The sequence below is a fragment of the Sus scrofa genome, chromosome 16 (assembly GCF_054392235.1).
Source record: "Sus scrofa isolate SSC_HxYL_T2T_F1_AM1 chromosome 16, Sscrofa_HxYL_maternal_Yorkshire_Landrace_v2.0, whole genome shotgun sequence".
In the NCBI taxonomy this organism is placed as follows: Eukaryota; Metazoa; Chordata; class Mammalia; order Artiodactyla; family Suidae; genus Sus; species Sus scrofa.
In genome coordinates this window covers 80,056,913-80,072,129 of record NC_139398.1, presented here as the reverse complement: position 1 = coordinate 80,072,129, position 15,217 = coordinate 80,056,913, and the positions used below count along the sequence as shown (strand labels likewise).

The 15,217-nt window shown below is 45.4% G+C and overlaps 1 long non-coding RNA gene across 1 annotated transcript in view; it reads right to left on the bottom strand.

Annotated features, from left to right (window-relative positions):
- The window catches only part of LOC146395675 (uncharacterized), a 35,726-nt gene extending 20,801 nt beyond the window's left edge, over positions 1–14,925 (bottom strand). Inside the window, exons 1-2 of the long non-coding RNA XR_014831083.1 lie at positions 14,767–14,925; positions 2,350–2,482 (exon numbers count right to left, since the gene is read on the bottom strand). This is a non-coding gene — a long non-coding RNA (uncharacterized LOC146395675). The remainder of the gene's footprint in view (positions 1–2,349; positions 2,483–14,766) is intronic.
- Positions 14,926–15,217: the final 292 nt, after the last annotated feature.

Here is a 15,217-nt window from a genome sequence, read left to right as displayed (position 1 = left end):
AGTTAATCTCGAACTCACCCCTTGATGGATAGGGAAGGAATGAGACATGGTGACTCCCAGTCTAGGGAAGAGAAGAATAAAGTAGCCATCAAACCTATCAGGCATATCCATCTCTAAGAACCCTATTGAATAAGGCCTGATGTAGGTGACTGGACAAGGCCAATGGGAAAAGGAATGATGTCTGGACTCCAGGTTGGTACCCCCTGTCCTTAAGAAATAAAAACCTCCATAGAACAACAGGAAGTGGGGGGACTCTTCTTCCCCCTCCCTCTGTCTGTGCCGGGGCTGTTTGTTTTCCAAAACTTTTGCTTGCTTGCCACCTGTGTGTTCGTGAAGTTCATTCTTTGGCTGCATGAACAAGAACCTGGATTCTGGTAACATCTTTCCTGTATCACAGTGATGCAGGGTTATGCTAGAGAGGGACTGGGCTTGGATGCCACGTGGGAGCTTCAGTCTAACCTGCTCTACTGTTGGCACTCAGACTTTTCACATCAGTCAGATTGAGGCCAAGCCTTTGTGCTGTCAACACATGCTTGGAACTACTCAGATCTGCATTTTGGTAAGAATAGTGATAATAAAAAAATGTGGTAATAAACCAACCAAACCTAGAAACACATTGATGTTCAAGGCCAAGTCTTTAGTATTGCCAACATTTTGCCCGGAAGCTTTCCATTACGGTTTCCAGTAGGAAAGGCATCATCGCACTTCTAGTTATATGGAATCATAAACTTTTTTTGTCTGATTGCTGAGATTTTAATTTTTATTGAAATACAGTTGATTTAAAATGTCATGTTAGCTTCAGGTGTAGTGCAAAGTGATTCAGTTATACATACATATATATACATTCTTTTTTAGATTTTTTTTTCCATTATGGGTTCTTATAAGATATTGAATATTGTTCCCTGTGCCCATGCAGTTAAGTCCTTCTTGGTTATCTATTTTATATATATTAGCGTTCATATTTTAATCCCAAACTCTTAATTTATCCCCTCCTAACCAAATGTTTTATTTTTGCCTTTGGTAGCCATAAATCTGTTTTCTATGTCTGCGAGTCTGTTTCTCTTTTGTAAATAAGTTCATTTGTATCATTTATTAGATTACACATATTAACAATATCATAAAATATTTGTCTTCCTCTCTCTGGCTTACTCCACTTAGTATGATAATCTCTAGGTCCATTCATGTTCCTGCAAATGGCATTATTTCATTCTTTTTTAATGGCTATGTAATATTCAATCGTGTATATGTACCATATCTTTATCCATTCATCATTCGATGGAAGGAACTGTAAACTTTATTAATGGCACTGTTAAGATAGTTTTTTTTTCTTAGTGACAGGGAGGAACTGTGCTAAGAGTATTTGAACATTTGACTCTGGCAATAGCTCCAAGAAGTGGGCAATATTTCTTGGGTTTTACAGATCAGGAACAGAGGCTTGTGAGGTGAAAAAGCTTTCTCAAGGTCATATAGATGGAATCAATAGTTGAGGTGGGGGAATTTTCTGCTGTGGCTCAGCGGGTTAAGGACCCAGTGTTGTCTCTGTGATGATGCAGGTTTGATCCCTCACCTCACTCCGTGGGTTAAGGATCCAGCATTGCCATGAGCTGTGGTGCAGGTCATAGATGTGGCTTGGATCCCTCATTGCTGTGGCTGTGGCATAGGCTGGTAGATGCAGCTCCAATTCAACCCCTAGCCTGGGAACTTCCATATGCTGAAGGTGCAGCCATAAAAAGAAAAAAAGAAAAGGAAAAAAGAGTTGAGGCGAGGATCTATATCATTCTAAACCCTAGGCATTCATTCCCTGTTCTATGTGGTCACTTTTCTATGTAATGGAATAAAAAAAAAAAAACTATCTTAATGTGTCATTTTATGACTGGTCACATAAGGCCCAAAGTTAGTGGGAGTCTGAGCCAGAATCCACTCTCTTACTTCCGGCTCCAAGCCCTTTGCTTCACCGATACACCAGTGAAGCACAGCAGTGCTCATGGCTGGATTGCTGTGCATGCTCCCCGGGTATACCAACAAGTCTTCTGGTTCTAGTCTTCTAGTGAGGCCATAGTTCCAGTCAGGTGTAGCCCCTTGGCTTTCACATCATTGCAAGATTGCTACTTCTTCCTTCTTCAGGGAGTTCCCAAGCCTCTGGTACATTGCTGGGATACAGGTCAACAAGATACAGTTGTCCAGATGAGGTATGTGCATCCGAACTGTCCTCTTAGCCAGTATGTATTTAATTTTTCATTTCCTAAGCATGCAGGAAGTAGTGGCTGTGGCTCCCCATGCCACTAGTCTAAGACTTTTGCGTGATGGACAAAAGCACCCTCTAATTAAGAAATAGATGTCTCCACTTACCAAGCATTGATCAAAACTTCTTGCGTGCGGACACATAAAACATTTGGTTAGGATCTCCTCTCTCCTTCCCTCCTCTCCATTTTAGCACCCATGTGGTCTTCACTTCTGTGCATTGTTATTTTTGTCTGTAATTCTGGGGAAAGTGAAGTATCAGCAGTTGAAAGATGACTTGAGGAGAGACATTTTTATTGCTTAAATGATTCTTTTCAGGGAGACAACTGCAGCCAAAAAGGGATCATTGCAAACCTAAAGGAGCTTGAGAAAATTTACACCCTCTAAGGTATTTTAAGCCTTCGGAACTATTTTGAGTGGAAACACTTATTTTAGGCTGGTGGAGAGTCCTGTTTCGTAAGAGTGGAGCTAGACGCCAGCCAGCTGGTACAGTGTTGGGGAGAGCTGGCTCTAGAATCACACTGTCTGGGTTCAAATCCTGCCCCCATCTCCTACCTGTTAAATAATACCTACCTTCTAGTATTGCTGTGAAGGTTAAATGAGTTGCATTTATGTGCTTCTGTTAACTAGGGCTTCTTCCATTGAAAGTGATCAAAAACTTGACCCAAGGCCAAAAGGCAATTTATTGTTTACCAGAGTGGAAGTCTGAGATTAGGGCTATGTTCATGACTCCAACCATGTCATCAGAACATTGCATCTCTTTAGCAAGATGGCATCAGTAGTCATCTTTTTATAGCTTTTCAGGAAAAGTCATATCATTGGCTCTGACTGGTCATCATGGCCATCTCTGAACCAGTACTGAGGCCAGTCTTGATTCACATTCACCTTGGAGAGAACCCTATGATCTGAGAATGCGTGTGTGTCATTACCCAGAGGGCGATTCTGGTTGTTTTCCAAAGATGGTAGTCACCAATGGTGCTTAGTTCTGAGAGTGGATTTTCTGTAAATTGCCTAGAGAATGTTAGCTGGTGCTATTACTGTTGTTGTCATTATTGGCTGTCCATGAGGAAGGGATCCTAAAGCCAGTATCTTTGTGATGGTTACCGGGTGACTACATCTCATACTGGGAATTAAGTGATTTCCTATCTCACTGCAGCCAGCTATTTCTCACCCTCCCAACCTTTTCTTTTGCTGTGCTCCTAATCTCATGTTATCCTCCTCATTTTCTTGTTAATTATTAAACTACAACCTTATTTCAAGGCAACCCAACTATGGGATCTCCACCCTCAACGTCTCCCTGATCTCAGAAGTGCTGCAGCTCTCAGCGTCTGTCCTGTAAGGCATGCCCAGTGCAAAATGTCTTTGAAAATTATCAAGTAGTATAAAGCGTTGTCTTCCGCTCCGTGTGCGACTCTAAAGTATTCACGACTGTGTAATTAATCTGTTATAACATAATGGTGTAGAACATGGGACTTGAGATCAAGCCAGCCTTTTCCACTACCTGCATGTTCCATTGTGACCCTGATGCGGGTAATGGAACCTTCTGAGTCTCTTTTGCTTCGGCAAGGAGGGCGGTGGTGCTCAGTACTCGAGATCACGCATGTAAAATGTGAACCTAGTATGTGTCACACACTCACACATGCACCTTATCTTCTTGTAAGCGATGTGAAAGTAAGGAGTGCAGCCCTACCCCACCATCTTGGCTTCCCTGATGTTTATTTGTTTTATTATTGAACCTACAACACAAGAACTACTGGCTTATAAATAAGTCTAATGTTCAAACTTGATAGTGAAATTGAAAGCTTTGAGTTTTTCTTTTTAAGAGAAAAGTTCTGTGACTTTTTAAAGTATCAAGGTCTTGTCTAGATCCAAGATTCTGTGAGATACTGGAGTGGGGATTTTCTGCTGTGTTGGCTCAGGTTTTTGTCCTGAAACCTCCCTCCCTTTCCTGCTTCTGCTAATGGTTACCTAACCCTGCACCTGGGATGTGAGTGAGGGAGGATGTGGTGACAAATGGCCAAGCTATTTGTCCAGCCTGTGCTGTGGAGCAAAACGAAGAGCAATACATTACGAGAGCCTCAAATGTTCTTTGCCTGGAAATGACATCAATATTAGATTTTGCTGAAAAATGATACCTGTGCTTTGGAGCCATTATGAATTTGCACAAAAGCAGGGAAGCAAAGAGGCTTGCTAACATCTTCTTAATAAAGTCTGGTTTCTCTTGACAGGACTCAAATATACACACTTGGATGGATGCCCACCACCTTTTGGCAGGTTTTGGGAAGTGGTCAATTGTCTGATGAGTTGCAGAAGCCTTTCCTCTTCCATGTTAATGGAGGGCATGGTGTGGAGGAGAAGGAGATAGGTCTGCAGTCGAAGAGGTGGACACAGGTGGAGCCCCAACCCCTGGCATCTAAGAGTTATAGGCCCTGGACAAGACAATCAACACAATCACTTCAGTTTTAGTCAGTGATTTTTAGTTGTGATGGACACAAATGTACTGAAACAAGGTCATTTTGAAAGAGTAACATAGACTATTAAATTTCTTTTTCTAGAGGTAAAAATTCTCATAACATAAAATTCCCTATTTCAGCAATTTTAAAGTACACAATTCAGTGGCTTCCAGTACGTTTACTGAGTTGTGCAACTGTCATCGTTACTGAACTCCAGAATTTTATCATCACCTCCTCCAAAAAATTCCACGTACTGAACAGTCACTTCCTATTCCTCCATCTTCCTAGCCCCAGGCAACCACTCATCTACTTTCTGTCTCTATTGGATTTACCTATTTGGGGGCATTTCATGTAAGTGAACTTATACAATATATGGTTTTTGTGTCTGGCTTTTTTCATTTGATAGAATGTTCCAAGGCTTATTCATCTTGTACCAGGAATCTGTACTTCACTCCCTTTTCATGACTGTCTAATATTCTGTTAGATTAATACATCATATTTTGTTTATTGATTCATCAGGTGATGGAACTTTGGATTATTTACACCCCATTTGGTTTACTCAGCTCTTAGGAATAGCTCTATTGAATTTTGCCTCTCTGTGAATGTGGTAGAAAGTAACTGTATGTGGCCATATATAACCTCTTAATCCAGGTAGACCCTGGAGAGTAAAAAAATGTACCTGTTATTAGTTCCAAGGGACCTGACTAAGTTGAGTGATGTGGCAGCTGCCCTCTTGGGCTGAGGTGATGAGACAGACTCTGTGATGTGGGGGCAGGGCTGCTTCTCTAACAAGGAGCACGAGACCAGACCAGGCACAGAAATGATCACCTTCCCCAAGTCCCCAGCGTACCTTACTCATGCCTCTTTTACAGCCCCTGCAATGCTGTGTTCTCTGTAGTCGATTTTGTTGGCTGGTGTGCAAGCTCTGGATGTAAGGAGGGTGGGCGGTGCATGTCTGAGTGCCCGGGACCCAGCTGGAGGACCTGGCACATGGTAGCTGCTTAATTAATAAGAAGCCAGTAAATGATGGGAGAGCACATGATCCCTTTCACTGCCATGAACAAACACTCCATGGGCTTAAAATTTCATTTCCTGGTCTGAGGAGTAATGCCACATCATCTGGGAAAGGTGCCCGATAGTTCTCTCTCTGTTTTCCTGTTTCCTCCACAGCAAGCCTTCCCCCACTATTCAACATTCTCAGTGCTTTGGAAACCAAATAAGTGGGCTGAGAAGTACTCCTCCTTAGTGGCCAGGCAGGTAGAGTCCTGGAGAGGATGCAGGGAGCCAGAAGTGGGCGGCTGTGTGCTCTGGCTTCCTAGAGCCAGGCTGCCGCTGGGCAGTGCACCCACGTTTCCCTGAGTCTGTGTGGAAAACTCCCTCTCAGCGGATGGGATCACAGGGCATGCCCAGGCAATGGCTTCCTGGGCTCCTGGCCTGCCAGCCGTGGTTAGAGCACAGCTACATGCTATTTATCAGATTATTTAATAGGCTGCTCTGAAGTCACTGGATAGCTGTGCCTCATTTTCTAACGACTCTCCAGATGCCCATTTTTCTGCAGTTCTGCAGTGTGCTTATTTGCAAAGGTATGGAAATGGGGTCAGCTGATGTCTGTCAGGGCTGAGCCTGAGGGCTGGAATATGTCCCTTGCAAAGCTGAATAGGACGTACTTCTAAAAGCTGGTGCTCAGCTGCCAGTGAGCCTGCTGCTTGGCAAACAGTTTTCTCAGGCTGTTTGCCCATACAATTCGTCTTCTTCAGGGCCTTTGTCCTCACCCTGCTCTGGCTTGTCTCAGCTGCAGGGTCCCTTTCCCACCAGTTCTTCTCTCCCAAGGCCTTGCAAGGATGTGACATCAGAAAGGAGCCAAGGCAGGAAGACTCATAGCCACAGACGCTGGCTTTGGGTTTAGATGTTCTTGAAACTGCATGCAGAAGGCCATGGGATGGTAAATGTGGCAGAGGGACTGTGACACGAGAATCTTAGTCGCATGGAAACTCCTGGGCCAGGGGTTGAATCTGAGTCACAGCTGTGACCCGCGCTGCCAGATCCTTTAACTCGGTGCCTCTGCAGTGACTAAAACTGCTACAGTTGGATTCTTAACCCATTGCCCCACGGTGGGCACTCATAATTGTAATCTTTTGATGTGGCCTTTTCACTTTTTAAATGTGACTGCTAGAAAGATGGACACAAGTGGCTTACTTGATATTTCTCCTGGACAGCATGGTTTAGAGGTCAGGAGTCTGGGCTCTGGAGACACAGACTACGTGGATTTGAACGTTGGCACCTCAAATCACTAGCATGTGACTTCAGGCAAGTCTCTTAGCCCAGTGGCTTTCAAGCCTTCCACACAGAGACCCATAGTGATCATCTCATTATAAAGTTTTCATGTAAAATCTCCTTTTATGATACTGTCCACTGTACACACAAACACATTCATGATTGAAAACAAAACAATGAAGTGACCCACATGGTCGGCATTCTGATATCTTCTGTTCCGTGTCTTCTCTCCCCTTCTTATTCATTTAAAACAGTGTTTGTCGTGGCCTACTAAATAAGTTTCACAACTCCCTAAGGGTCACAACCCTCAGTTTGAAAATCCAGGCTTAACCTCTCTGTGCCTCAGCTCTCTCATCTGTAACATGGAACAAATTCTTCCATTGTTGGAGAAAATATACATCATATCTTGTATGTAAAGCCTTTAGAACAACACCTGGTACATAGCAGAAGGCTTGATAAATGGAAGAAAATACTATTATTCCAAATGAATCATCAATTTTCCATATAAACACTTAACAGTATAGGGTATACAGGAAAAACGCTATGTTGGCTGCTATTATTACTGATGTTATGTTAAAATCAGACTTTAAGTTTCAGGCTTTTTTTCCCCCCCAAAGAGGAGTCAGCTGGTGTGAGGCTATGCAGCATTTCCAGAGTGGGAAAGGTGACTTCCAGCCCACGTTTGATGCTGTCACGCCAGACTTCTTTGCATGATGCTTTGTAAGAGCTTGTAAGTTATTTTTTTTCCCATGTGCATTTTCTTCTTAAGTAGGCTATAAATTCCTGGAGGACAGGTACTATACCATCTGGGTTCCCTCCATCATACCTAGCATACCTAGGACGTGGAAGGGGCATTAGAAACATAGCCTTTGGAGCTAAAAAATCTGGGGCTCTCCTTGGCTCTGCCACCCACTCTGCCCTGTGGTCTCCTGGCCTTAGTGTCTTCATCTATGATATGGGAATAAAACTACCCTGTTCTCAGCTCTCCCGTGAGGACTAAATGGCTGGTGTGGCATGCGATGTCCTCAGAGCTGGACACAGGATGTGGAGGTTGTGATTGTGTGACTTGTATGATAAGAGCTTCCTAAGTGCTGAGTGGACCCATAACTCCCCTACATCACCACTGGTACGAAGTTGGGGTGCCCCAATTCAAAGCACTCCCATTCTGATGCTCGTGCACATCAACGGCCTTCTTTTTTTTTTTTTTTTTTTTTTTTTTTTTTACGTGTGTGTGTATGTGTGTGTCTTTTTGCCATTTCTTGGGCCGCTCCTGCAGCATATGGAGGTTCCGAGGCTAGGGGTCGAATCAGAGCTGTAGCCACTGGCCTATGCCAGAGCCACAGCAACTCGGGATCCAAGCTGCATCTGCGACCTACACCACAGCTCATGGCAACGCCGGATCCTTAACCCACTGAGCAAGGGCAGAGACTGAACCCGCAACCTCATGGTTCCTAGTCAGATCTGTTAACTACTGCGCCACGACGGGAACTCCCAATGGCCCTCTTAGAACACATTCTGGACTACTTCTGGTCAATTGGATTTCACACAAAGGCCCTGCACAGGGCTTCCAGAAGTAGCTCTCTTTATTGCATAAGGCCCCACTTCTCATATTTTCTCAGGCAGAAAGGGGAAGAGACCTGAAATTGCCCAGGGCAGGCCCCTCCCTGAGCTGGAGCACGGTTGGTCCAGCAGGTGGCCCACAGGATGGGTGAGTCTGTCCCCAGGGTTTGGCTCACCAGCAAGGACAGATCTGTGTCCTCTGCTGTGGGCTGATGTGGAGCAGGCCTGGCATGTCATGCTAATGCTCAAAACTTTGTTTCTCTATTTGTCAAGAAATGGGGGCTTCAAAAGAGGATGAAGCATTTCAATCCCATGTATCTTTCATCGCCCTGGGCCCACGTCAGGTGTAGAGAGGACAATGACGAGATGGACAAAGTATCTCCTCTCACGCACTCATCATTGAGTGTCTAAGTCCCCAAGTCCCCTCCTCTTTGCTTTGTCAGTGAGGCAAGGATTCTCACTCTAGGGGCATGGGCATCGTTGAATACATGATGCCTGACACTGGACAGATGAGGCGGACAGCAATTCATTAGTCATAGCAGGGGGGAGGAGGGCACCACATAGGGCCACGTGTGAGTGGCAACTGAGCACAGAGGGAAAAGCCAGGGGCTGTAGGAGGCAGAGTATCAAGAGGGTGGGGTGATGGCTGGTTCCCATGGGAGGATGTGACCGGCTTGTTTGAATAGCTCCATGCACTGGTGAAGAACCACAACCTGCTTCTCAGAGATTAGTAGGAACTATATCTGGTTCTCCCTTGATTAAGGGGGGACATTATCCGTGGAGGCAGAGTTGGCAAAGGCGACTTGTGGTTAGGCATCTGGAACCCTCCCTGGTTCAGATGCCAATACCTTAATTTTGGGCATTACATCTCATGCAGGGAAGAGAGACACATGAAATGTGTCTTGGAAATGCAGAGCGATGCTGGTTCTGTAGGGATATATAACTTTGGAGTGCATCTAACTCAAAATTCAAGAGGAGCTGGGGCAGAAGATGCCTGGAACTCATGACATCCATCCTGGGATCACACAGGATGGAAGGTCAGTCACAGACAGGGGTGGGTCACGAAGTGCTTCACCTGGACAGTGATGGTCACAGCCTCGGTCTGCCTCATTTCAGAGGGCGTTTGTGCCACACAGCGGCTGCTCTCTAAGCATCCCATCCTTTTCTCTTTTTCTCCAACATGTTTCTTCTTCCTTGTACCCCACATTCACCCTGCCACCACTCTCCCTTGAACAGCTGTTCTCAAGGTCTTATCCCCAACCAACAACATCTGTATCTCCTGGGAACTTGTCAGAAATGCAAGTTTCAGGGCCCCCTTTCAGAACCCATGATGCTCCAGTTAAAACCCCCTGTATCCTCTTTGTACTTAGCAGGTTTGGTCAGTATGATTGTCTTCCACGAGGTGGATTTGGATTCTGGGTTCGATTCCTGTTGCCACTACTTACTAGCTAGATATCCTTGAGTGAGTCATCTAAATTTTCTGAACCTTAGTTTACCTATCTTTAAAGTGGGCATCATGGCAGTAGCCACCACCTAGAGGTGTCATTAAGAGTAGTATAAATTGGAGTTCCCGTCATGGCTCAGTGGTTAACGAATCCGACTAGGAACCATGAGGTTGCGGGTTCAATCCCTGGCCTTGCTCAGTGGGTTAACGATCCGGCATTGCCATGAGCTGTGGTGTAGGTCACAGACATGGCTCAGATCCTGTGTTGCTGTGGTTGTGGTGTAGGCCAGTGGCTACAGCTCTGATTCGACCCCTAGCCTGGGAACCTCCATATGCCACGGGAGCGGCCCTAGAAAAGGCAAAAAGACAAAAATATATATACATATATATAAATGATATAGTTAAGTGTGTAGCACAGTGTCTGGCACTTGGTAAGTGCCCAGTAAATGATAGTGATTACTATTATTTTTTTTAGGGCTCCACCCACGGAATATGGAAACTCCCAGGCTAGGGGTGGAATTGGATCTACGCCATAGCAACACAGGATCCCAGCCACATCTGCGACCTACACTACAGCTCATAGCAATGCTGGATCCTTAATCCACTGAGGAGGGCCGGGGATTGAACCCACATCCTTATGGATCCTAGTTGGATCCATTACTGCTGAGCCACAAGGGGAACTCCGATAGTGATCCTTATTTCGCTTCTAGGATTTGGTTTCCATCTGTACCATCTATTGTTAACTTTTTGGTGCCTCAGGTTCCTCACCCATGAGATGGGGATAATAGTGTCAAATCAAAAGATTTGGTAGGAAATAAATGAGATAATGAATGCAGAGATCTGGCACGAAGGAAGGACACAGTAAAAGTCAACTACGACTGTTAAAAGGCTTTCGTGGAAACTTCCTAGCTTCCTGCTAGGCCATCACTTGGAAAGTGCCAGCTGAGACAGTCCCAGACAGGGAGCCTCCACCTCCTTGGGGAGGGACCTCTGAGCCATTTATGCCTATATCTGTCCTCCTGTTTCCTCGTTTGGTGTCTCTATGTTTCCATAGAGATCCCTCCTGCTTAGTCATTCAGGATCTTGGCTTACATTTTTAGGCAATGATCTTTGTTGCTGTTGTTGGTTCTAAGAAGAGGAGAAGATTCTTTGTGGCTCATTGCTTACCTCCTCCCCTCCTGTCCCGCTTCCTCTGGGCACCTGGGGCTTACAGGCATTCATGCGTTTTAATTAAAAAGGAAATCCTCTGGTTCCTGTCATGGCACAGCGGAAACAAATCCGACTAGGAACCGTGAGGTTGTGGGTTTGATCCCTGGCCTTGCTGAGTGGATTAAGGATCTGGCGTTGCCATGAGCTGTGGTATAGCTCGCAGACATGGCTTGAATCCGTGTTGCTGTGGCTGTGGCCGGCAGCTGTAGCTCCAATTCAGCCCCTACCCTGGGAACCTCCATTTGCCACAGGTGCGGCTCTAAGAAGTCCACTGGTAGAGTGTGACCATTTATCTACCTCAGGCAAACCTGAGATGCATCAGGGCTTCAGATACCTTGATTCAAAGCTGGGGAGGCTTCCTCTACCCACCTCAAAGCCGCCTCTCTTCTCCAGAGCAATGCTTTTAAAGCAGTTGTCCTGCAACTCTAGGGCCACGTCTATGAAGTTAGTCTTCATTATTCAGGATTCAGCTTTTTCCTTCTGGACACTTACTCTGTCACATTCCAGCTACCACTTTTTAAATTTATTATTTTTTCTTTTTTGGCCACCCCACAGCATATGGAGTTGCCTGGCCAGGAATCAGATCCAAGCTATTGTTGCCCCCTATGCTGCAGCTGCAGCAACGCCAGCTCCTTACCGTGCTAGGCTGTGGATTGAATCTGTCCTGGCACTGCAGAGACGCTGCCAGTCCTGTTGTACCACAGGCGGAACTCCTAAATTTAATTTTTTATATATCTGTCTTTTTCCTTCTTTTTAGGGCCACACCTACAGCATATGGGAGTTCCCAGGCTAGGGGTTGAATTGGAGCTGTAGCTGTTGGCCTAAGCCACAGCCACAGCAATGCAGGGTCTGAGCTGTATCTGTGACCTACACCACAGCTTGGGGCAATGCTGGGTCCTTATTAACCCACTGAACAAGGCCAGGGATCAAACATGCATCCTCATGGACGCTATGTCAGGTTCTTAACCCACTGAGCCACAATGGGAACTCCCTAAATTTAATTTTTAATTGAAGTATAGTTGATTTACAATGTTTTAGTTCCTGGTGTGAAGCAAAGTGATTTAATTATACATACACTTTTTCATATTCTGTTCCATTATGGTTTATTTTAAGATAGTGAATATAGTTTTCTGTGCTATACAGTAGGAACTTATTGTTTATTATATATATATAGTAATTTATATCTGCTAATTCCAAACTCCTGGTTTATGCCTCTCCCTTCATTTTTTATGTACCATTTAAAAAAATTAGTCACTCCTTATTTACTGAATGTCTACTGTGTACCAAGTTCTCAGCCAGGACCTCGTCCCACTTTTTTTTTTTTTTTTTTTTGTCTTTTTAGGGTCATACCCTCGGCATATGAAAGTTCCCAGGCTATGGGTCGAATTGGAGCTGTAGCTGCCAGCTTATGCCACAGCCACAGCAAGACCAGATACCAGCTGCGTCTGCAACCTACCCCACAGCTCACAGTACTACCAGATCCTTAATCCACTGAGTAAGGCCAGGGATCAAACCTGAGTCCCATGAATATTAGTTGGGTTAGTTACCACTGAGTCAAATGCAAACTCCCAATTTTAGCTAATTCAGCTTCAAGAGACAGGTGATGTTATGCCCACTTTGCAGGTGGAAAGACTGAGGCGCCTAGTGAATGTGGGGAGCAGGACATGTACTAGGCAGAACTCTAAAGGTGATGTTTTTCTGATCTGTCCCTCCCTCTCTGAGACTGTCATCTCTGGGTTCCTGGTGTTGTCCTACCTCCTATGACAGCTCTGGGAAGTCTCATGAGGCCCCCTTCCCCTGCCCCATGTCCTAGGCCCCTAGAAGTGGGCCGTATAGTCTTCGTTTTTCTAACTTTTATTTCATTAAAACTTTCCCATTCTTGGTTGCATATGTTCAGTACCCTGTCTTTTTCAAAACTAATCTAATAAATGAATTCCAGGTAGAGTGCTGAGGGCTTAAAGTGGATTATTTTGTATAAAATTATTCTCTCTCCTGAATGCTCTGTACTTTGGCTTTTAAAGTTCAGAGTTGAAATGACAGGCTTGAGCCACTTGGCTACTGTGCACCATGATGGGGACAAAATCCTTGTTCTGAAAATGTAGTGTGGTGATGTTTGTCTCCAGGTGTGAGTGCTGGCAGAGCTGGGCTGCTGTGGTTCAGACTGCTGGAATGCTGCTTTCATTTCAGGTCATACGTGGAGGAGGGGCTGGTGGTAGGTGTCAGAGCACCTGTGTGTCTACCTCTGACCCGTCTGAGCTGCTTGTCCCCCTCTGCCTTTCTTTATCTAGCCCAAGGATGCAGTGATGTCTTCATACCATCTATTTTTTCCATAGAATGGGAGATATAGGAAGTGTTTCCTCTTGCCAGAGACCCTCTGGAGAGTGTAGAGGTGGCTCTTCTTAGGGATGTGCCACCATCTCTACTGGTTTGGTAACTAACCCTGCTTGTGCAGCCGATGGTCAAATCCATACCTCCCACCTGAGTCCTGAACGTGCCACACTCCTCAGAGTTCTACCTCCATGTACCACCCCCGTTTGGCACAGGTGATGGTGGATCTCCTTCAAGGGCAGGGGTGCCCTGCCCTTCCAGTATCTCTTTATGCTGATTGCTACTTGCAGATGTCTTGCTAATAAGTCCAGATTACATGACACCTGCACCGTATGCTAACAACCAGTTAGAGCTTAGCCAAAATATTGCAGAGCCGAGTGGCTCCCCCAGATGAAAGCCCAGGCTTAAATGCTCTTTCTGTTGTAATTTCAGTGGTATGTGCAGTGGGTCTTAATGAAGGCATTTTGTTTACATATCACATCTCAGCCAGGCCCCCGATGCTCTTCCTGACCTTGGCATCTTCTGCATGCTAAGTCCTGGGAGGGGTCTGATGGGTGAGAGTTGCTTCAGATTGTTGAATCCTGATTTGGCCAAGGCTTGGAAAGGGCAGTGACAAGTTTAAGGTCAGCAGAGGCCCAAGGGCAGAGTTCCCTTCTGGTCTGTACATGGGCTGCTCATTGGCTTTGGGTCATCATCCCCTCCAGGAGGATCTCCATCAGCATCTGTCAGTGACCAAGAGGCTTTCTGTCTGTCACTCCTTGCCTTGTCCCTCCCTAGCCAGCCCCAGTGGATTTCCTTCTAGCATTTCACGACTCACAGCCACTTACTGGTTTACTTCCTCATCCCCACACCCCCAGCAGGATGTCCCCCTCTGTTTATTGAGCTAACACGTATTTCATGGAGTGTATACTCTGGGCCAGGCATCATTCTTGGAGCAGGGGATATGAAAGTGAACAAGCCTAGAGTAAGTCCTACCTTCCTGGAGCTTGCAGCAGGGGATGGGGGAAGTAAAGAAAACATTAACATAGCATGTGAGAGAATGGAAAAATAAAACAGGTAAGAGAGAGGCTGTGACACGGATGCAGGCTGCTCTGTTGGGTAGGGCGGGAGGGCCAGAGGAGCCTCTTGCTTAGGATGACATTGAAGCAGGGACCTAAATAAAGTGGACATAGAGGCCATGCATCCACTGTGCTTCCCTCACCACTATCCCCATGTCCTAGCCTATGCCTGGCAATAGAAAAGAGGCTCTATTAATACTTATGAAAGGGGCAGATGCAGGAGTAACTGAATGCATGGAAGAGAATACAGTCGAGATCTGTGGCTTTTCTCCTTGTGTCATGTTAGCTCCCCCAAGGTGGGCATCAGGCCAGTGTGCTCTGGGAAGCCCCCCGGCTCTCTTGATGCCAGGGCAACCTTGGGAGAGGGAGGCTGATGGGAAATGGAGCTTTGGACTCTAGGCTGAATGACCTGAATTCTGTTTCCATGGCAATTGACCAAACCTTTGCCTTAGTATCTTCATCAGTGAGTTGTTTGCCCACTGATGTTGTGTGGTGTTATATGAATAATAGAAGAAATAAGAGGTGAATAACCACATCCATGTACAGATATGGAATTAAATAGTACCTAGTAAGTGGGGACCTTGCACTTTGTTTTCACTTAATTGTTATAATGACCCCATGATACTGGAAGCATTAGAAGTTCCACTGTA